Here is a 24,820-nt window from a genome sequence, read left to right as displayed (position 1 = left end):
TGTTTTGCTTAAATCTCTGCTATTGCCGTCATGAAATTTAAAAAGATTTTTGATCAAAGCTTCTCACGTTTTCATTTTGCACTGTACCTCACAAATTATGTAGCCTTTCTTGTTTCTATTTGTAGCCTTCACCTTCTAATTCACTCTACACTAACAAGTCAGAGTATTATTTTTGCTATGTAAATCATGACATTCCTCTGTTTAAAATATATTGATGGGGCATTAGACCAAGATGGCAGGATGGAGGAGGAAGATCCTTAGCTCACCTCCTCCCACAGACACACCAAAACTAAAACTACATATAGCAAAACTATTGCTGAGAATGACCTGAAGACAAGCAGAATGGACTTTCCACAACTAAGGATATAAAGAAAAAGCCACATTGAGATGGGTAGGAGGGGTGGAGATGCAGGCTAGTCAGAACCCATACCCCAGGCGCAGTGACTCACAAGTAGGGGGGATATCACAACCATGGAGGTCCTCCTGAATGAGTGAGGGATGCAAGCCTCACACTGAGCTCCCCAGCCCAGAGGATCTGCACCAGGAAGATGAGTCCCCATCACTTCTGGCTTTGAAACCCAGTGGAGCTTACATCTGGGAGGGCTAGAGGGCTATAGGAAACTGAGATGCCTCTCTTACAGGGTGTGCACACACACTCACTTGCTCTGAGTCCCAAGTGCAGAGGAAGCAGTTTAAGAAGAGCCTGGCTTACAGGTGAAGGAGATTCATCGACTAATTTTAGGGCATCTGCTGAAGGGGAAGTGATCTGTTGGAACTTTCTCTGGGGATGGAAATGCTGTCAGGTGCCACTTTTTTTGCTCTCTTCTACCTAGCTGGCCTGGCCTTGGAGGCACCATTTATCACAATTTCCATCTACCTTGCTGGCACCACTTGCCCCACTCTGGCATTCTCCTCTGGACTCACCCTGGTCAACACTCCCTTAAAGTATCTTCTGCCCTAGGGAGCCAGCCCTGCACACTAGAGCTCCCTCAGCAATCATGACTCAGGCACAACAGGAGGGCACACACAGCCTACACAGGGGACATATCTTGAGCACCTGGCTCTGGCGACCAGGGTGGATTGTGCTACGAGTCCCCATAGGACACCTTCTACATATACCTTCCACCTTTTCAAGACCACAAGACATAGCTGATCTACCTAATACATAGAAAAAAGCCACAGAGAGTTAGGCAAAAGGAAGAGACAAAGGAACATGTTCCAAGTGAAAGAACAAGACAAAATCTCAGGGAAAAAACCTAAACAAAACAGAGATAAGCAATCTAACAGATAAAGAGCTACAAGTAACAGTCATAAGGGTGCTCCCTGAACTCAGGAGAAAAATAGATGAACACAGTGAGAACTTCAACAAAGAGAGAGAAAAATTCTTTAAAAAATCAGAGCTGAGGAACATAATAACTGAAATAAAAATACACTAGAGAGAATCAACAGCAGATTCGATGGTGTAGAAGAATGTATCAGTGATCTGGAAGACAGGGTGGTGGAAATCACCTAATCGGAACAGCAAAAAGAAAAAAGAATTTAAAAAAACGAGGATCACTTAGGGGACCTCTGAAACAATATTAAGCATCCTAACATTTGCACTATAGGGATCCCAGAGGGAGAAGAGAGAGAGAAAAGGACAGAAAACCTATTAGAAGAAACAATGGCTGAAAACTTCCCCAACCTGGTAAAGAAAACAGACATCAAAGTTTAGGAAGCAAAGAGAGTCCCAAATAAGATGAACCCAAAGACTCTCACCAAGACACATTATAATTAAAATGTCAAAAGATAAAGAGAAAATCTTAAAAGCAGCAGAAGAAAAACAACTAGTTACATACAAGGGAACCCCCTTAAGGTTATCAGCTGATTTTTCAGCAAAAACTTTATAGGCCAGAAGGGAGAGGTATGATATATTCAAAGTGTTGAAAGGAAAAAACTTATAACCAAGAATACTCTACTCAGCAAGGTTAGCATTCAGAATGAAAAGAGAGACAAAGAGTTTCCCAGACAAGCAAAAGCTAAAGGAGTTCATCACCACTAAACTGGGCTTATAAGAAATGCTAAAGGGACTTCTTTAAATGGAAAAGAAAAGGCCATAGCTAGAAATAAGAAAATTATGAAAGAAAGAAATCTCACTGGTAATGGCAAACATATAGTAAAGGCAGTGGATCAAGCTTCCACATAGCTAGTTTGAAGGTTAAAAGACAAGTAGTAAATCTTCTATCTCTACAACAATTAGTTAAGGGATACACAAAATAAAAAGATATGAAATACAACAAAAAAACATAAAATGTGTGTGAGGGTGGGTAAAATGTAGTGCTTTTAGAAGGTGTTCAAATTTAAGCAACCATCAACTTAAAATAGATTGCTATATACACAGGTTTTATATATGAACCTCATGGTAACCACAAACAAAATATCTACAAAAGATATACAAAACATAAAGAGAAAGGAACACAAAAGTGAAGAAAGTCATCAAATCACAGGGGAAGAGAATAAGAGAAGAAGAAGGGAACAGAAAAGAACTACAAAAAAACAGAAAACAATTAACAAAATGGCAGTAAATACATATTTATCAATAATTACTTTAAATGCAAATGATCTAAATGCTCCAGTCAAAAGACATAAGTGGTTGAATGGATAAAAAACCAGACCCAGATATATGCTGCCTGCAAGAGACTCACTTCTGATCTAAGGACACACAGAGACTGAAAGTGAAGGGAGGAAAATGATATTCTATGCAAATGGAAACAGAAAGAAAGCTGAGGTAGCATTACTTATATCAGACAAGGTAGACTTTAAAAAAAACTATAACAGCACACAAAGAAGGGCATTACATAATGATAAAGGGATCAATACAACAGTAGGTTAGAACACTTGTAAATATCTATGCACTCGATACAAGAGCACCTAAATTCAAAGAGGAAATATTAAGAGACGTAAAGGGAGAAATCGACTGTAAAACAGTAATAGTAGGCCACCTTGTCACCCCACTTACATCAATGGATAGACCATGCAGACAGAAAATCATCAAGGAAAGAGTGGCCTTAAACAACACACTAGATGAAAAGGACTTGATAGACATATACAGAACATTCCATACCAAAACAGCAGAATACACATTCTTTTCAAGTGCACGTGGAACATTCTCCAAGATAGATCTGATGTTAGGCCATAAAACAAGCGTTAATAAATTTAAGAAGACTGAAATCATATCAAGCATCTTCTCTAGCCACAATGGTATGAAACTAAACATCAATTACAAGAAAACTGGAAAAAACCTCAAACGCTTGGAGGCTAAATAACATGCTACTAAATAACCAGTGGGTCACTGAAGAAATCAAATAGGAAATCAAAAAATACCTTGAGACAAATGAAAATGGAAACACAATATTCCAGAATCTATGGAACCAGCAAAAGTGGTCTTAAGAGGGAAATTTATAGCAATACAGGCCTACTTCAGGAAACAAGAAAAATCTTAAATAAATAATCTAACCTTACAGCTAAAGGAACTATAAAAAGAAGAACAAAGCCCAAAGTTATAGAATAAAGGAAATAATAAAGATCAGAGCGGAAATAAATGAAATAGTGACAAAAAAACAATAGAAATAATCAACGAAACTAAGAGTTGGTATTTTGAAAACATAAAACTGATCAACCTTTACCAGACTCATAAAGGAAAAAAGAGAGAGGGCTAAAATAAATAAAATCAGAAATAAAGGAGGAGATGTTAAATCTGACATGATAGAAATACAAAGGATCATAAGAGATTACTATGAACAATTATACGCCAACAAATTAGACAACCTGGAAGAAGTGGCTAAATTCCTAGAATCACACAATCTTCCAAAACTGATTCAGAAAGAAATAGAAAATCTGAACAGACCAATTACTAGTAAATAAAACTGAGTCAGTAATCAAAAAGCTCCCAACAAAAAGACGTCCAGGAACAGACGGCTTCACAGTTGAATTCTACCAAACATTTAAAGAAGAGTTAACACCTATCCTCAAATTGTTCCAAAAAAAAATTGAAGGGGAAGGATCACTCCCAAACTCATTCTATGAGGCTAGCATTATCCTGATACCAAAACCAGACAAAGACATCACAAAGAAAATTATAGGGCAATATCCCTGATGAACATAGATGCAAAAATCCTCAAAAAAATATTAGCAAACTGAATTCAACAATACATTAAAAGGATCATACACCATGATCAAGTATAATTTATTCCAGGGATGCAAGAACGGTTCAATATCTGCAAATCAATCAACACAATACACCTCACTAGCAAAATGGAGGATAAAAATCATCACATGATCATCACAATAGATAAAAGTATTTAACACAATTTATCTTCCATTTATGATAAAAAACTCTCAACAAAGTGGGTATAGAGGGAATAAAATTCAACATAATATAGGCCATATATTACAAACTCACTAGCTAACATCATAATCAATGATGAGAAGCTAAAACCCTCTCAGGAACAATACAAGGATGCTCATTCTTGCCATTTTTATTCAACGTAGTATTGGAAGTTCCAGCCATGACAATCAGGCAAGAAAAAGAAATAAAAGACATCCAGATTGGAAAGGAAAAAGTAAAACTGTCACTATTTGCAGATAACATGACAAAATATATAGAAAACCCTAAAGACTCTACCAAAAAATATTAGAACCAATAAATGAATTCAGTAAAGCTGCAAGATACAAAATTAATATACATATCTCTTTTGCATTTCTGTACAATAATAATGAACAATCAGAAAGAGAAATTTAAAAAACAGCCCCATTTATAACTGCATCAAAAAGAATAAAATGCATAGGAAGAAATGTAATCAAGGAGGTGAAAGGCATGTACTCTGAAAACTATAAGACATTGATGAACGAAATTGAAGAGAACACAAATAAAAGGAAAGATATACTGTGTTCATGGATTGGGAACATTCATATTGTTAAAATGTCCATATTATCCAAAGCAATCTACAGATGCAATGCAATCCCTTTCAAAATACCAATGGCATTTTTACAGAACTAGAAGGAATAATCCTGAAGTTTGTAAGGAATCACAAAAGACTCCAAGTAGCAAAAGCAATCTTGAGGAAGAAGAATAAAGCTGGATGTATTATACTTCCTGATTTCAAACTCTACTACAAAGCTATATTAATCAGAACTGTATGGTACTGGCAGGAGAACAGACACATAGATCAACGGGGCAATAGAGAGCCCAGGAATAAATCCATGCTTATATGATCAATTGATCTATGACAGAGGAGCCAAGAATATACAATGGGGAAAGGACACTCTTTTTAATAAATGGTGTTGGGAAAACTAGATAGCTACATGCAAAAGAATGAAACTGGACCACTTTTTATACCATACACAAAAATAAACTCAAATTGGACTACAGACTTAAATATAAGACCTGAAGCCATAAAACTCCTAGAAGAAAACATAGGCAGTCAGCTCTTTGACATCGGTCTTAGCAATATTTTTTTGGATCTGTCTCCTAAGGCAAGGGCAACAAAAGCAAAAATAAACAGATGAGACCACATCAAACTAAAAAACTTTTGCACAGTGAAGGAAACCATCAACAAAACAAAAAGACAACCTATTAAAAGGGAGAAGATATTTGCAAATCATATATCTGATAAGGGATTAAGGCTTAAAATATATAAAGAACACATACAACTCAATATCAAAGACCAAACAATCCAATTAAAAAATGGGCAGAGGATCTGAATAGACATTTTTCCAAATAAGACATATGGATGGCCAACAGACACCTGAAAATATGCTCGACATCACTTATTATCAGGGAAATGCAAATCAAACCACAATGAGATATCACCTCACACCTGTCAGAATGGCTATTATCAAAAAGCCAACAAATAAACAAATAACAAGTGTGGTAAGGATGTGGAGAAAAGGGAACTCTCATGCACTGTTGGTGGGAATTTAAATTGGTGCAACCATTCTGGAAAACAGTATGGAGTTTCCTAATAAATTAAAAATAGAACTATCATGAGGGTAGGAAAAACATCTGTCTTGCCCCTCCATGTTAGTAATATTAATAACTATTCCTGCCTGCCATGCAGTAATGACAGAATGGCAGAGTGCCCTTCTCCCATAGCAAGATTACTGGAACTTTTAAAGGCAGCATTTAATGTTTAGAAGCACATTATTAGAAGCATATGTTCTGGAATCATATTCTCTGGGTTCAAACCCCAAGGGCATTGCTTATTAGCTCAGTAATCTTGAGAAACCCACTCAATCTCTCTAAACCCTAATTTCTTCTGTAATAATAGGGCTGGCCCCATGGCCTAGTGGTTGAGTTCAATGCACTCCACTTTGGCAACCCAGGTTTGGTTCCCAGGCATGGACCTACACCACTCGTCATCAGCCATGCTGTGGCAGCAACCCACAAACAAAAAGTAGAGAACAATTAGAGCAGATGTTAGCTCAGGTTGAATCTTCCTCAAGCAAAAAGAGGAAGATTGGCAACAGATGTTAGCTCAGGGTGAGTCTTCCTCAGGAAAAAAAAAAAGCATAAGAATAGTATCCACATGACAGGATTATTGTGAGGATAAATGAGATAATACATGTAAAGTGCTTAGTATTATGCAATGGTTAATGACTCAAGAAATGTAGGTGTGATTATTATTCACCACTACTTACCAGCGCCCAGCTCGGTACTTCGCATAAGCAAGCACTCAATACATGTTGGTTGGATAAATGAATAAGTGAAAAACTTTCTTTCATAGCTAGGACTCCAATAAAAACAAGAGATGTCTTTACTGGAACCTTTAGTCCCTTGAAGACATTGGTTGCTAATGCTCAGCTCTCAGAAGGTACTCAGGTGTGACAATAACAGACAAGCCCAAGGGAACACCCAAACTTTCAAACACTGTCTAGCAATGTGTGTAAACTGGAACAAGAGCAACAGATCTCATTCTCTTACCTTGAAACTCTGAATATGTCTCTCCATTTATGTCACCTGATTTTTACGTTTTTAGATCAGGCTTCTTTCACATACATGAGGACCACTGAAATTTCTTTCTAGAGAAATAATAATAATAAATAAAGGAAATAAATGATCAATTAATATTAAAGCAACATTGAAAGTTCGTATCACCATGTGATTTTAAGACATTTTGAAAAAACTGATCAAAAAGTAAATACATTTTCATCAAAAGTTTCAAATGGTATAGAAGAATGCAGAGTAAAAAGAATATTTTTCTCCGTTCTTGAACTCCGGTCCTAGTCTCTAGAAGCAAGCATTGCTAACGATTTCTTGTGTTTGTTTTCAGAAATTATCTATGCATGAAGAAGCCTAGGTTTACTTATCCTTGTGATGAAAAAAATTAAGTACTATATACAAATTATTCTGTAACATGCTTTTTTATTAACAGTGTATTTTTTTTTAAAGATTTTATTTTTTTCCTTTTTCTCCCCAAAGCCCCCCAGTACATAGTTGTATATTCTTCGTTGTGGGTCCCTCTAGTTGCGGCATGTGGGACGCTGCCTCAGCGTGGTCTGATGAGCAGTGCCATGTCCGCGCCCAGGATTCGAACCAACGAAACACTGGACTGCCTGCAGCGGAGCGCGCGAACTTAACCACTCGGCCACGGGGCCAGCCCCCTTAACAGTGTATTTTTGATACCTTTCCTCAACAATGCATTTCTCATTCCTTTTACTGACTATGTGATATTCCATTGTACCAATATGCTTTTACTTACTTATTTATTTATTTGGTGGTACCATTTTTTCCTGCTTCATTGAGATGAAAGTCACATATCATACAATTCATCCATGTAAAGTGGACAAGTCACTGGTTTTTAGTATGTTTATAGAGTTGTGCATTCACCATCAGAATCAATTTGAGAACATTTTCATTACCCCAAAAATAAACCCATATCCCTTAGCTATCAGCTCCCTATCCTTTCCCTGTCCCCAGCCCCTGACAGACACTAATTTACTTTCTGTCTCTATAGATTTGCCTATTCTGAATATTTCATATAAATCGAATTATACAATATCTGACCTTCTTTCATTTAGCATGATATTTTCAAGATTCATCCGTGTTGCCTCATGTATCAAATATACTATTATTTATTAATTAGGTTCTTATTGATAGATATTTAAGTTGCTTCTATTTAGTTGCTTTTGCACATGACTCTGGGATTGAAATTTTTGTACATATATCTTTGAAGACTTATAGGAATATTTCTGTAGGATAAATTCTTAGAAAGGAAGTCTCTGAGTCAAATAATATGTGCCTTTAGAGTGATTTTTCTAAACTACTCTCTAAGAAGTTGAGCCACTTTATTTCATTTTTAAATGTTTATCACAATATCTTCTTGTCTAGCTTTTTTTTTTTTTTTTTTTTTTTTTGCTGAGGAAGATTCACTCTGACCTAACATCTGTTGCCAATCTTCCTCTTTTTTTAATTTTGCTTGAGGAAGGTTAGCCCTGAGCTAACATCTGTGCCAATCTTCCTCCACTTTATATGTGGATTGGCACCACAACATGGTTGATGAGAGGTATAGGTCTGCACTCAGGATCCGAACCTGTGAACCTGGGCCACTGTGACCTTAACCACTATGCCATGGGGCCAGTCCCTCACTAGAGTATTTAAATCTAAAAAAAAAACATAGTCAAGTGGAAATTATAGAAATGCAAAATACAATAATTAAAATTACAAACTTGATACAGGACATAGCAGCAGATTAGACAGAGAATAATGGTAAATTGGCAAACTGAAATACAGATCAAAAATTTTCATACAGAAGCACAGAAGGGTAAAAAAGATGACAAACACATGTATAGAAGAAAAATAATTAAAACGTCAGACATGTTATTGAAGTACAGAAGGAGAAGGAGAGAGAATCAAACTAAAGCAATATTTGAGGAGAAAATGGTTGATGAAAGTCATCAAACGGCAGATTCATGAGGCTCTCTGCACACTCTCGGGTTGAAAACAAGGAAGATGAAATCTAGGCACATCATCGTCAACCTGCTAAGAGACAAAGACAGAGGGAAAAGGTGAAAGCACCCAGAGATATAGGGGGTTAGGCAGCACGAGGGGAGATACATTCCTCAAAGCAGCAGCAAGACTAACAAGTGAATTTTCAACAGAAATGATGAAAGCTAGAAAGCAACGATATGACGTATTTAAAGTACTCAAAGTCAATATCTCCCCACCTAGAATTCAATACACAGTGGGGAAAAAAATCTATCAAAAATGAACGCAAAATAAAGACTTTTTCAGAAAAAGAAAAATTCAGAAAATGTATTGCCAGAGACCTGCACTAAAAGGAAAACTAAAGGGGTTTCTTTGGTAAAAAGAAGTTGACCCCAGAGGGAAACATAGAGATTCAACGAGGAATAAAAAGGAATAAAAAGGACAAATATGTAGTGAATAGAAATTAATATTGACTGATTTAATCATTTCTTTTAGGTTTGAATATATGTAGAATCGAAATTATAACAATAACACCCAAAAAGCAGAAAGAGTAAATAGAATTTAAATGGTCTAAATTCCTAGCATTATTGGAGAATGATAAACATATTTCATAACTCGACTGTATTAAATAAGGGATACAAATGGTAATCTCAAAGTAAACAGTAAAAAGATAGTAAAATAATATGTAACTCACAAATTAACAGAAGTGAAGAAGGAATAATAAAAATGAATTTGATAAATCAAAAAGAAGAAAATAAAGGAAAGGAAAAAAGAACATAAAACAGGTGGAACTAATTTAAAAAATACAAAGATGGTAAATATAAACCCAAATATATCAGTAATTACATGAAAATTAATGAAATATTCCCAGATTATCAAAAACAAATATAAGCCCATATCCTTATAAAATACAGAAGAACGAAAGGTAAAGCAAAGGTCAGAAAAAGATATACCATGCAAATATTAACTATGTGTGGTATATTAATATAAATTTTTTAAAGATTTTAAGTCAAAAAGCATGACTAGAAATCAAGAGGGACTATTCTTAATGATGAAGTGATCGATCCAGTAGCCAATGCAACAGTGCTAAAAAATCTATATATACCTAATAAAAAAGGGTGAAAATATATACACACAAAATGACAAAATGAAAAGGAGAAACAAAATCACAATCAGTTTAATTTTGTATGTGTGTGTGATGGAGCAGGCAGACAAAATCAGAAGGGATACAGAAGATCTGAAACTAATCTATAGTGACAGACTCGCTTTCCGACCTGCCACATGGTAAACTGTGCTAACCATTCTATTGCATTTCAAAGGGATGTGTATTTGGTAATTTTTAAGTACGTTGTTCTCTATATATCAGTTAGGTCATCTGGAGAACAATGCACTCAAAAACTGCCCAAATTTACCATATGGTGTACCATAAAGTGAGTCTTAATGCTTTTTTATAAATTAATTTTATTGAAGTATGATGTACATATAGTAAAATGTATCCATTTTAAGTGTACAGTTTGATGCGTTTTGACAAATGAATACTCCCGTGTTGCCACCACCTCAGTTAAGATGCAGAGTATTTCCACTATACCAAACACCTAACTCCTTCCTGCCCTCTGGCAGTCACCCTCTTTCCAATCCCAGGCAACCGGTGATATGCTTTCTGTTTATTATGTAGCACAGTGTCATGGATAAAGGGAAATCTATGGAGCCAGATTGCCTTGGTTCAAAGCCCAGCTCCATCACAACTGGCTGTGTGACTTCCAATAAGTCACTTAATCTTTCTATCCCCGAGTTTGCTCATCTGTAAAATGCAGATCATAATAACAGTAACTTCCTGTTCAAGTTGTTGTGAGGATTAAATAAATTAACGCATATAAACACATATTAAGTGTCATATAAGCATTAGCTGAGTTCCTAGAGTAAAGACCTACCACTGCCCGTGGGAACTCTGCCCAGAGACCTAGAGTCAGGGCAGAAGCCATAGAATGGCATGGACCACTACTTTCTCTGTGTATTATTTGCTGTTCAGATATTTAGCAGAAAATATACTTGTGAAAGCAACTTCAATTGCTAAGAGCATTAGAAAAATTCAACTGAAGACATAATTTGCAATTCCATTTCCTTTACAAAGCAAAAATATATGTTTATTGGAGAATCAGAATAATTAAGAGAACATGTTTATTCAGAAAAGAGAAAAATAGTTTGCATCGTTTAACATGTTCTATAACAAACAAATAAAAAACCTCTGTTGGTCTAAGTAAATTAGGTGACTGTTAAGCAATAATAACAGTAATATTCTCTACTTCCAATTCTCACCCTTCAAGCTCATTAGCAAATAAGGAAGCATCATTAATAAAGGGTACTCTTAAATGCCATCTTCATAATTATGCCCTGAATAAATGAATGAAATAGTTCAAGGAGAAAAAAATCCCAGCTCATTTCTTCTGAGTAGAGGCTACTCAGCCAAAAGGCATTTTTAAATTAAGTGCGTACATAGAATAAAATCAAAGTGTAACATGATGATTTCTTTTTTTTTTACCAAAATAAATAAAACGATCAGTGGGTTACTTTGCTTTTAACTGACTTATAACAATTGCAGTCTCATTTACAATTAATTATATAAATTACGTCTAATTGATGTACATAAATATTTTCTGAGTTTTATATTCAACTTCTGTGGTTCAGAAAAAGAATCTTGATTCGTAATCAAGATAAACTAGGAACTCAGTTAAAGATCTTGATATAAGTAGGAGAAAATGTGTAATTAGTATGACATATATCAATAGCAACAGATTATGGTTTTAATTATTTTAATCTGAAAGTTGTTTTTTAAAAGATATCTATCAACATCATAACTTTAAAAATGATGAAATTTAAATTTATATTTACCACTTATTCCTACATGTACACAATAAGAATATATTTGAATAAAAAGAGAAAGGAAGAAATTAACCAAATTTTTTTTTTTAGTAAACAATCCTTAGACTCAGCTATCATAAAACTGACTGTTTTACTTGGTATTATATAGATAAAATATCAGTCTTAAAACATTGTGTTTTACTCTAACCAACTTAGTAGTAAAGCCAAGGTCACTATATAAGAAAATATATCCATGACCATCTTTGTGCTAGAAATTACATTAAAGAAACTGAAAAGATAGATATATTAACAAACCACAATAAATAAACTGGAAAAAAACCAGAGAAATGTGAACTGGATATTTGACAATTCTAGTGAATTAATGTTATTTTTAAGATGTGATAACAGAATTACGGGTTTCTGTAAGAGTCTTTGTCTTAAAGAAATGAAATATTTGCAGAAGAAACACCATACCATCAGGGATTCAACATAACGGGGACGGAGAGAAAACAAATAGTTGACAGAACAGATGAAAAGATCAGTCCCGTATTGACAACTGGTGAAGCTGGACCAAAAGCACACTGTGTCACTATACAATTCTCTCCTTCAATTTGCAATTTTATAATGACTTTATTTAAACACAAAGGCAGAAAAGATGACGAACTCTCACAAAGCGCTAATACTGCTCTGACACTATCTCTGACTTGTAGCCAGCATTTCTTCCTGTTATTCTCAATTTTCTGATGCTGGCACCAGTTGGTAACTTTTTTTCTTTAAACTCTTTAAACATTGATTTTAAAAAGTGTTGCTTTGTAGTGGATTGTGTCAAGTTCACCTGATAAAATTAAATGTCCTGTGCTTTAGTGTGCAAACACCATTGTCTTCAGAGTTTAAAACCGTACCTTAAAATGAAGGCAAGTGACGACCTCCAGGAAGCTACTAAACTGTTCTATGCTGTTTGAGGTAATCATAGTAGGACTCCATGTCTTCCAGCCTCCTGATAATCATGCTCACAAGTTTCAAGATGCTTTTCTTACTTCGTACCTGAAGAATTTGAGAATTGAGTTTCCTTTTATCATGAGTTCCCAAAGTCTATACTTTGATGCCTCATTTTGAAGATTTCACAATTGCTGTCTCAGATCCAGTCAAATTTTTGCATCAAAGAAACCAATACATTCATTTCTCATCCAACACTTTGATGTCATATGAGAGAGAGTTGCATCCTGCCCAAGTTTATCACAGTAAATTCAAGCTGTGACTGTGTTGACATAAAACCCAAACATCCAGATGAAAATTGAAAACTCCAATGAATCATTTGAATGTTTCTGTACAACAGGACTTAATTAGTTGAAAATAATATGTTTCAGTTGTGTATATTTTCCAATATGAAACCAGAATTCAAGAAGTAAAATCTTGATTTCTTTTTCCTGTGGTCTATTTAAAGATAGGCAAATAGCAATAAAATGATAACTAGAATACTGACTGACTTTTATATAAAAGGACATGAGTGAGTGTGTATATCATCCAGATAAAAGGCATAGACCTTTTTTTAATGGATTAATTTTTTCCACTGCTTTTTTTTTTGGAGGAATTTGCTAACATGACTTCTTTTTAAAAAATACTTCAAACTATTGTTTCTCTATAGCATCTCCTGGGATAATGATTTCTTATTTAATGATAACAAGCTCAAGGCCATAAATCCTTAATGCTAAATGCAATAAACAATACATTTGAAGATATTACTTGAAAGTCTTTTATATAATTCCATTAGTCATGTTATAGTAAATGCCATCAGAGTGTTTCCCCAATAGAAGTTAATAACAACAGCAGAGCTGACAGCGGATGTAAATTGCAGTTTTTCAATTCTGGTCCTTGTTAACAATAGAGTTTTCTAATTTAGGTGGTGGTAATTTGGTTTCCCGTCATTAAGTAACTATTTAAAAGAGGAGAGTTGTGGTAAATAGGCAAAAATCCCCAAATCCCAAAACACATGGAAGGCTGGGCACCAACATAGCTATAGATGTCCATCATTAGGTGTGATAACATGACATCCATTTTCTTAAGTGGTTTTATTAGCTTCACCTACTTGTAATAATCAATATTTAATAGCAAGAGAGAATTGCCAACAATTACCTCCTGGAAAGTGGCCAATCTACCCACATTAAACGCATGTTTGCCGCAGCAGAGTTCCCAAGGCTAGGTAAGTACCAAAAATGAATAAGAAAGTGAAATTTTGGCTATGAGGCATTGCAGGCACCATCAGCAGCAGAGTGATGAGAAGGCCCCCGAGCACAGCCTCAAACCGCACAGGAAAACTAGCACCTGCTGAGAAAGCTCAATAACACATCTGCCTGAACTGGAGCAGTTGGAAACGGGTTTTCTCCCTTAATAAAGAAAAAAAACCATGCCGAGAGATAAAACGGCTGCATTTTATGAATACAATGTAAGATACAACAAATGACGATTGTAGCCAGAATCCAAATATCCAAATATCACAGAAAGCCAGGTCACATGTATTTACCTTCCGAGTCACATACTCAGATCATGTGTGTGGATGTAAATTAATAAAAAGGTACGTGTGTTACTCAAGGCTCTGGAATCCGACAGATGTGAGTTTGAATTCTAGTTCTGCCATTTGCAAACTGTTAGAAATGAATCTTTCAACCCCAGTTTCACGACGGGTAAAATGAGAACAACAGCTGTACTTAATGTATCAGTTGTTTAGGAAGTGAAATAGTGCACATTAAAATGGATCACTGTTCCCGGAATTGCACAATAATTACCAACTACTATTCATGTTACTATCGTCAGTCATACATATATAAAGTTTTAGGATTGAGAAAAGCAAACAAACAAGATACCCAGTTAAATTTTAATTTCACATAAATAATGAATAATTTCTTAGCATAAGGATGTCCCGTGCAATATTTTGAAGATATTTATTCTAAAAAATTATTCATTGCTTATCTAATATTTTTCTGGGCATCCTATATTTTATCTGGCAACTGTATTCATACGTCAATGCAGTCAAGAAAATTCATTTATCTATGACTTAGTCAAAAACCTATTGGTAAATAAAAGAGATCTAAGTCAGTCAAACAAAATATACACATTAAAATTCCTCCTCATTTTTTAAAGAAATGTTCCCTAAATTTTTACTCAGAGTCTGTGCACCTTAACTTCGGATCTAAAACCTTTATATTCTGATTAAGAGATGCTTGTCTTGGAGAGTTGCGCCTATAAAAAAGATGAAAGTATCCTTGTTGTGGAAAAGGTCCGGGCCTTCGAAAGGAGCATTAGCACAAACTGCTGGCTACAAGAAGGACTCCCAGGCAGGCCGTGGGAGTGCTGTCTTCCAGAGCCCCTGTGCTTTCTCTTCTGCTTGGCTCCTGTCAGCGTGTGACCCCAGACTGAGCCACGGACTTTGGCTCTCCCATTGGTATCTTCTTGTGCCACCCCAATATCTGGCCCCAGTCACGTCCCTGATTCTGTTTCAACTACATGGACCGTGCTTTGGAATGTTGTCCATATTTTTCTCAGCATTTCCACCCCTGTTTTGTTCCTGGCTTGACTTTGCACCCTCATCTCAGTGCCAATATCTTGCACAAGTCCGTTTTGCTATGTTACCAATACAGGAACTGTTATCTAAGCTCAAACAGATTAGACTCTACAAATTAGTGAAAGAGCCAGATATAACAGGAATGCTGATAGCAGTGAGAAATTATGGTTAGCCACCTGACAGCAGCGATATGCTATAATAATAGTGTGCCATTGGTTGAGAACTTACTGCGCACCAGGCACCGTGTTAGACACTTAGCCACATTGTCTCCTCTCCCCCTCTTCAAAGTAGGCAATACTACACCGTTTTACAGATGAAGCAAATGAGACCACACTGCAAGTATGCATCAGAGGTGGAATTGAATACATCTCTCCAACTCTGCAAACCACATGCTTTCTACCACAAAAGGCTACCTGTTCAACAAACAAGGGCATAGAAAAGAAAAAAATCAAGTGTCATGAATCCCAAAAGCATTGTAGTCTTAGGCCACTAAATGACCCATTACAAGCAGTGACAATTTGTACCTGTATTCAGTGATCAAGACTACAATACCACAATGCATATATAATATATATATATACATGTTACTACAATACTACTATATGCATATATATCCGTTGTAGTATTATAGTCTTGGGCCCAGATGCTCCCAATCTATTATGTTCCCACTCTATTATGAATTGATGATCTCAATTCAATATTTAATTTTAGAAGGTAGAATCATCACAAAGACTTCAATTATTCAGAGAGTAGTGAAGTGATTAAACAAGTTTTAGGGTGAAGTGATCAGAGGACCCATTTCAATCCCGGCTTCACTACTTCCTACTAGTTACGAGAACTTGACCAAGTTCCTTGACTTTTTTAGGCCTCAAGTTCTTTTGTGAAATCATGGTGCTAGTACCTACCTCATCGTTTGGGAACAAGGATTGAATGACAGGGCAGGTGATGAGTTTAGCTCAGTGATCAATATATATCACAATCACTGAAAAACGCTAGCTTAAAAGAACACAAGGAAATATGCAGTATATGCTAGACTTTTGTTCAAAACAGTAAAAACAAATAAACCAAGAAGAAAGAAAGAAAAGGCTGTTTTTAAAAGGATCCAACCCTTAACTAACTGGAAGAGTCAATTATTCAGAATGATTCATAGCATAAGGTCCCAACAGCAAAGCTGTGTATATACATTTGTATATACACACGCAGAGCTATTTAAAACGCTAACCTTTCTTCAACTGATTTAAGGTCCTGAAGAATCCTTATAGCCCTAAGACTTTAGTCCTTTTAGAATTTAAAGAACTGTAGTCCATTTGTGGGCACCTCAACTCTTGTGTCACTACTAAACCTCTATCTATTTGATACACTCTTGCTCTGTATATCTGTGTCTGTCTGTCCACCTACAGTATGATACAGCTACAGATATAGCTATCTCTGCTCTATACACTATACCTATACCTATTTACTGCAGACTTGCTCTTTATGCGCTAGTTTAGCAGACACACAATCAAACAAGGAAAAAATCTACTAGAACCAATAGCATGATCCAGAAAGGGACTGTATCTAGAATAAAATAATTAAGATGTAACCCATCTCCACCCTCAGGAGTTGGCGTTTTTTAAGTGATGAATGCCAAAGAGTTAAAATCAGTGAAGAAAAGATAAAAAGTTGTATCTGGAACATTCTTCTTCATGCAGCATTTTGGGAGTTAGCATGTGTGGTCTCTACATCTGGATTTGAGACATGCTACAAGCACCTGAGATGGAAGCTGTGGGTAGAACTAGCAGTGGGCATGGAGACCTAAGATTTGGATTCTAACCCAGTTCCTCCATGTCTCAGCCACGCCTCCTAAAATCGCAGAGCATCAGTTTCCTCATCTGTAAAATGTGAGTAACGCCACCTACATCAGAGGATTGTTACTATAATAAGTGCTTTCTGTACAAAAGCTCCTAACACAATGTTTGGCACGTGGTAGGCACTTAAATGTTAAATGACATGGTTGAAAAAGGTTCAACTCCGTCTTTGCTCTTCTAGAAAGAGTTAGCGAAAACAGAATGACTGCTCTTGGAGGATTTGCCTGGTCATTTCAAGAAGGAATCAGAGACATCTTTCTGAAATGGTTGCAAGTTTTCAGCATCGGAGATGAATATCACTTCAATATTTGGGAAATTACAGATTCAAACCTTTTGACACTTACTCTTTTCTAGTTGTACCAATTGCTAAGTTAACAAAGTATTAAGCTCATAGAAAATCTTTCCAGTACAAGTTTTAAAAGTGTGTGCAGGAATGAATGTACTTAACACCACTGGACTATCCAGCTAAAATTGGTTAAGATGGTAAGTTTTATGCTATGTGCATTTTAACACAGTAAAAAAAATGGGAGGAAAAAGTGTATGTAAGAATGAGTGGTGAAAGGGTTTTTCCCTGTTGTTTTTTGTTTTTCTCTTCTGTTTAATAAATTTAAATTTAAAGCCTAAAAAAAAGACTAAAAGTACTTATTATGAACTTTTTTATTTGAGCAGAATCTATGAGAAGTGTGGAGAGGATCAAAGCATGAACTGAATTCTATCCATGGATGAATTCCAAAACACCTGCCTGGAATCTCACAGGATTAAAACTTTTGCAGCTGAGTAGAACACTGAGGTTAATTTACATAAGGACAATATGTCAACTTGACTCACTTAGTTTTCTGAAGGCCCAAATGCTCCCTTTTAGGTATTTTTGTTAGTCGTACAGATACTAAATGAAATTATGTAAGATTCCTTGAAGGTATATCTGGTGCCTTAGTGACCCTCTATTTTAACGTACGTACACATATAATTCAGTTATAAAGGTCATCTACCGCAATAATAAAATGTAGAAAAAATTATGTTTTAATGCAACTTTTTGCTTTTGTATATTACTATACAGCTATTGTTTAAATAGGGTTTTATGTATAATTCTCTGTTGTCTCTTTTTACTTTAATGTGCTATTATAGTTTTCAATGCTACTTATAAAAATTTCGTAATTGTCTTTGAATAGTTACGTATGTTTCCTTTGTTGATATATGGTGATTTGAATAACTATTCTCCTATCGTTGGATATTTGGGTGGTTTCCAATTTTTGACTGCTATTTAAAAATGCTCTGATAAATATATTCTTTTATATATTTTTATTTCTTTTGTATTATTTCCATAGGACAAATCCTGTTAATCAAAATATTTGTCTATGTTGTACCCATTGCCAAACTGTCTTCCAGAATGATCATATCAATTATATTCTCCCACAAATATTAGTTATTACTTTTTTCATCTTTTTGTTGACTCAAAAGGTGAATAAATAATAGTTCTTTCTTTTAATGTGTTTTTATTTGATTACTAAATATATTGAGTTAAAATCCAACTTAGGTTATAAATTGGAGGAAACAAAAAGCAGAGATTCTCTGTTATAATAGTTGATAAGCAAGGAACATGTGAAAGCTCCTTTTTTTTTTTTTTAACGTTTTCTTCCAGGGTTTAAAGATCTTTCTTTACTTTTCAGGCTTTAATTTTTTAAAAATCTACTTTATATCTTTCATAGAGTACTTGTGTACCTAATACAAACTTAGGTATATTACTATTGACAGCAACAAAATTCATTAGGCATAATGAGAAATAGACATTATCTGTACATTGTTTATTTAAAACTGAATACAAATTTAAAATTATATATGAGATACTGATTCTTAAACATTTTTGCATCATAAAAGACTTTGGGAATCTGGTGAAAGCTACACCTCTTTCTCTCTACAAAATTTGACATAAACGGTCGGAGATTGACAATCCCCATGAAGTACATCTATGAACTCAAACCTAAAAGTCTGTTATGTCCCAAATCCGGTCTCTTCTTTTATAGTAGAACATTTAATTTTAACTGGGCACATGGCTGCCCAGAATAAAGACTACATTTTCCAGCTTCCTCTTGCAGCACGGTGTAGCATGTAATTTAATACTGGCCAATGGAATGTAAACAAAGTTTGATGGGCATCTTCTGCAATGTGAGTGGGCATGCCCTCCTTCCCTCCTTCTTCTTTTCTCCTGCCTATAATGAAAACCTGATGACTGGAGCTCAGGCAGCCATACTGACCCATGAGGTAGTAGCCTTTTATTAAGGGTGACAGAGCAACAATGTAAAGAAACCATAGTTCCTGAAGATTGTGGGGCCATCACACAAGCCCTGGACTGTTATCCTTGTACTTCATTTTATATGAATGACATAAAGCTCTTTTTTATTTAAGCCAGTGTTAATTTGGATTTTCTGACACTCACAGTTATATCTAACTCTAACACAGAGACAGACTTACAAGTTTACAATGATTACATAGAAGAGTAATTTTTTATTTAATTTCTTGGGCCATTTAAGCTTGCAAAAGATGTTATCTTACCATTCTAGTCTGCCAATTGTAACAATAAACACTGTGCAATTCAAAATGTTCTCTAAAGATAACTACAAGTGCCAAATCCAGTTTAAAAACTAATTAATTATAACAATTTTGACTACTTTTCTGTTTAGAGACACTAGTAAGCATGGAGTTATTTAATTAGTAGATTGAACCATATGCAATCTCCTGTATTTGACCATATTTCCTACAAAAATTGCAATTTAATATATTGACATGGTACATATATAATGCAAAAGATGTTTTGCAAACACTGTAGACTCTGTGTTAGCAGTCGTGAGCATCCTTTCTTCCACGAGGGCCAACTGAGTAGATAAAATGAAAATATTCACAGTTCATGTTTTAAAAATTAGTCTTCTGTGATTATTTTAATAGAGAAATGCAATCTTTGCAACTGTACCTCTGTTATAACGAATTTTATAACTTTAAAACTTCAAAAACTGCATAATCAACTTATACCACAATACTTGATTATAAATCTATGGTTTTTAGCACATTTTGTGTGAGATCTGCAGTACAGAATACTTAGGAACAGTGTTTTTAGGTTGGAGAGGAAAGTTGACTTGCGTCCCACCATAAACCAGTAACAAAAAACGCAGCCACGTAAGATTTCTGGGTTCTGTGGAAGCAACAGCAGAGGCTCTGCTGTTTGAAGCTGGGTCCAGGACTGCAGTAGGAGATGGGGCGGCCATTGTAACATGCCATGTGAATAAGTGACATTTATTTGCTATTCATCACTGATTACATAAACCGTATTCTTCCTACAACATTTCCTCAAGGGAAAGAGGATAAGAGCTTTAATCCTTCACCGGAGTTTTATGTCTTTCTCATTTTTGTTAAATGTGAGTTTTCTGATGTCCAATAATGTAGCTTTTATGACAGAAAACTCATTCAGAGATTTGCTTTGGTTTTGAACACTGCAGCTAATTAATTAAAATTATGAATACATTTCTACCTTAAGCTTAAAGTATAGCTTACAAAGTATTCTATTTATAACTTACCAAGTTTTAAGGGACATTTAAGCAATATTTGGTCTCAATTAAAAACTTAATTAAACATCTTAAAATCTGCATCTATAAATTAAATGTATTCAATTTCTTTTTTAAATATTTCATTTGTCTGACTGATGCACCTTCTCAACTACTTAAGTAGTTTTTATAAAGCTAATGAAAAAACTTTAAATTATGGTGCTTTATATGCATTATGTTTTTTAAATATTTTAATACTGTTTACACACTTAACAAAAATTTTAAAAGAGAATTCCAAGGCTGATGTACTATTTCAAAGTCCAAATTTTCTTAAACATCTGTAAATATGAACAGATTTCTTAACACAAACAGATTTCTTATTAATATTACAGGTTTAATTCTATCAGATATTTCTAAACTTAATTGTAAATTTCTTAGGGTTGAAATATACTTACTCACTAAAGGAAGTGTTACACCATCCCAACCAATTTAAGGTGTGTTTGTGGAGGGCAGGAGTGGCCCCCTCACCAGCCAAATGAAATTGCATGATCTCCACAATAGCCAGTGATTTTGATCTGGACAGTGACTGGTCTTCTTGGAACAGGCTGAGCCCTGATGATAGTCTGTGACAGAGATTTCATTCTTCCTGGGTTCACTGGTGCCCTTGGAGATCTGCCACCTTAGATGTCTTTAGGAAATCTATCACCTCCTTGAACGGATTTTGCATTTCTTTGGTTCTTAAGATAGCTAAATGTCTTTCCTATTTAACTCTGAAGACTTTGATCATAATGGACTTCTGTATTCTTTTCATATATCTTCTCTTAGGTCCAACAGCTTTCACAGATTTTAAAATAATATAGAATTGATCTGTCTTATAGGGTTATTATCAAGATTAAGTGTTACATAACTTGAGAATACCCAAGTTCATCCGCTACCAAAGACTGACAGTAATTATTTAATTGAACTGCCCCCTTATAGTTATTCCAGATAATGTAAATTATCAAGGAACCCAGATATTTTTAAATACTTGACTCCATGTATTTCATCGATCACAACCACAAAATATGCATTGATATACATATATGGTAGGGTGAGTTAATTAAAAGGGCCATAATATATTAAGTTTAAAGAACTTACAAAATTTTACCTTACTTTCAAATTTAATAGGAAGGCAGCATACAGAAATAGTGATAGAATTAGAATTTAAATTTAGTCTATATTTCCCTAGAGAGAGAGTTGATAACCCTAATTCAAAGAATCTTTAGACATCAATAAGAAAAAGATAACCCATTGGATACATGTATACATGTATACAAACAGGTCGATCACAGAAAGAAAAATAAAAACATTGACTAAATATACGCTAAAGATGACCAGTTTTAACAAGTTGAATATAATTTAAAGGCCTATCATAATAAAATATTTCAACATAAGTTTATCCATGCTCTGGAACACTGTATAATCTTTTAAATGCATGACATGGATGTACATCAAAGTCAGGAAGGTCTGGAAGAATATTTGCCAAACTGGTTTCCTCTACAAGCAGCTTGGGTCTGAAAGTCTGCCATTATGGGCAAGAGGGTGGGGAAAGGTAATGTGCATGCTGGTCAAAGGATGTAATTTTGCTTTTTACTGCATATACTTCTATAATGCTTGACTTTTTTTTAATAACTAGATTGTATTGCTCTTGAATTTAAAAAAATTAAACATTAAAAAATTGATTTCAATGAGGAGAAAATGAGTTAAACATTGGATCAAATTCCCGACTATATCATGAGGGATTAAACATATGAGAAGAGAAATAGGAGGAGACACAAAAAACACAAAAGAAAAAGAATAATTTTAGAAACATTTATAGTATTATTCATACTAATTATTCTGGAATCTTCCTTTAACAGAAAATCCATACATTTGCCTTTTCACATTTATAATATATAATAATATATATATATTTTTATATCATTTTACAGTTCACAAAATACTCTTATATAGTGTAGTGGGTTGAGTGGTAGCACCCCAAAAGATATGTCCATGTTCCAATTCCTGGAACCTGTGAATGTTATCTTATGTGGAAAAAGAGTCTTTGAAGCCATAATTAAATTAAGAATCTTTAGATGAGGATATCCACCTGGAATATCAGATGGTTGCTAAATCCAATGACAAATGGCCTTATAAGAGAGAGGCAGAGGGAGATTTGAGACAAATAGAAGAAGAGAAGGCAATGTGACCAGAGAGGCAGACATTACAGTGATGCAGCCACAAATCAAGGACAGCCAACAGCCATCAGAAGCTGGAACAGGCAAGAAATGGATTCTTCCTTAAAGCCCTCCAGAAGGAGTGCAACTCTGCTGACAGCTTGATTCAAGACTTCCCATCTCCAGAACTAGGAGAGAATAAACTTTTGTTGTTTTAAGCCTCCCAGTTGATGGGTAATTGGTTATAGCAGCAACAGGAAACTAAAATATATAGCTTATGTCTCATTTTGGTTTTGTTTTTTGTAACAACATTTTGAGGCACCTAGAGTCCAATGTTATTTTCCAGTTCTTCCCAAACTTTTCCAAAAATAGGAGAGAACAGGTCTCAACTCATGCTTTGAGGCCAGGATCATCCCAATACCAAACCACACAAAGACATTATAAGAAAAGAAAACTGTAGACCAGTATCACTTATGTATGTAGATACAAAAATCCTCAACAAAACTTTGGGAACCCAAATCCAGCAGCATTTTAGAATGTGACTCAGTGGGATTTATCCTCAGAATACAAGATTGGTTCCACATATGAAAATCAATCACTGTAATATATCATATAATAGAATAAAAGATGAAAGACATGATCATCTCAATAGACATAGAAAAAGCGTTAGACAAAATCCTATACTCTTTCATGATATAAGCACTCAACAAACTAGGAATAGAAAGGAGTTTCTTCATCCTGATAAAGACTGTCTGTGAAAAACCCACATCTAACTTTATACTTGATGATGAAAAGCTTAACGCTTTCCCCTCTAAGATCAAGAACAAGATAGAATGTCTGCTTTCATCATTTCTATTCAACATTGTACTGGAGGTTTTATCCAGGGCAATTAGGCAGTAAAATGAAATTGAAGACACCCAGATTGGAATCGAAGAAGTAAAAGATGAATCGAAGAAGTTTGCAGATGACATCATCTCGTGTATAGAAAATCGTAAGGAATCCACAAAAAAATGTTAGAGCTGATAAACAGGTTCATCAAGTTTGCAGGTTACAGATCAATATATAAAATTAGTTGCATTTCTACGTACTGGTATGAATTATCCAAAAGAGAAATAAATACAACAATTCCATTTACAATAGCCTCAAAAAGAATAAAATATACAGGAACAAATTTAACCAAAAAAGTGTAAGATTTGTACATTAAACACTACAAAACAGGGGCTGGCCCGGTGGCGCAGTGGTTAAGTTCGCACGTTCCGATTCTCGGGGGCCCGGGATCTGCCGGTTTGGATCCCGGATGAGGACATGGCACCGCTTGGCACGCCATGCTGTGGTAGGCGTCCCACATATAAAATAAAGGAAGATGGGCATGGATTTTAGCTCAGGACCAGGCTCCCTCAGCAAAAGAGAGGAGGACTGGCAGTAGTTAGCTCAGGGCTAAACTTCCTCAAAAAAAACAAAACAAAACAAAAAAACACTACAAAACATTGTTGAAAAAATTATATAAGACCTAAATAAATAGAAAGACATTCTATGCATGTGGATTGGAAGATGATATTGTTAAGATGGCAATACTTTCCAAATTGATCTATAAATTCAATGCAGTATTTATCAAAATTCTGCCTTTTTTGCAGAAATTGTCCAGTTGATCCTAAAATTTATATGGAAATGCAAGGGTCCCAGAGTAGCCAAAACAATCTTGAAAAAGAAGAACAAAGCTGGAAAATTCACACTTTACAATTTCACTTACTACAAAGCTACAGCAATCAGGACAGTATGGTATTAGCATAAGGACAGACAATGAAATAGAATGTAGAGTCTAGAAATAAACGTTTACATCTATGGTCAATAGATTTTTCAAT

The 24,820-nt window shown here is 35.0% G+C and overlaps 1 long non-coding RNA gene across 1 annotated transcript in view; it reads right to left on the bottom strand.

Moving 5' to 3' along the window:
* The window catches only part of LOC138924775 (uncharacterized), a 327,809-nt gene that overhangs the window by 15,429 nt on the left and 287,560 nt on the right, over positions 1–24,820 (bottom strand). Inside the window, exons 7-8 of the long non-coding RNA XR_011439992.1 lie at positions 12,727–12,868; positions 6,962–7,059 (exon numbers count right to left, since the gene is read on the bottom strand). This is a non-coding gene — a long non-coding RNA (uncharacterized lncRNA). The remainder of the gene's footprint in view (positions 1–6,961; positions 7,060–12,726; positions 12,869–24,820) is intronic.

Source organism: Equus caballus, chromosome 6 (genome assembly GCF_041296265.1).
Source record: "Equus caballus isolate H_3958 breed thoroughbred chromosome 6, TB-T2T, whole genome shotgun sequence".
In the NCBI taxonomy this organism is placed as follows: Eukaryota; Metazoa; Chordata; class Mammalia; order Perissodactyla; family Equidae; genus Equus; species Equus caballus.
This window is presented reverse-complemented; position numbering and strand designations above follow the sequence as displayed.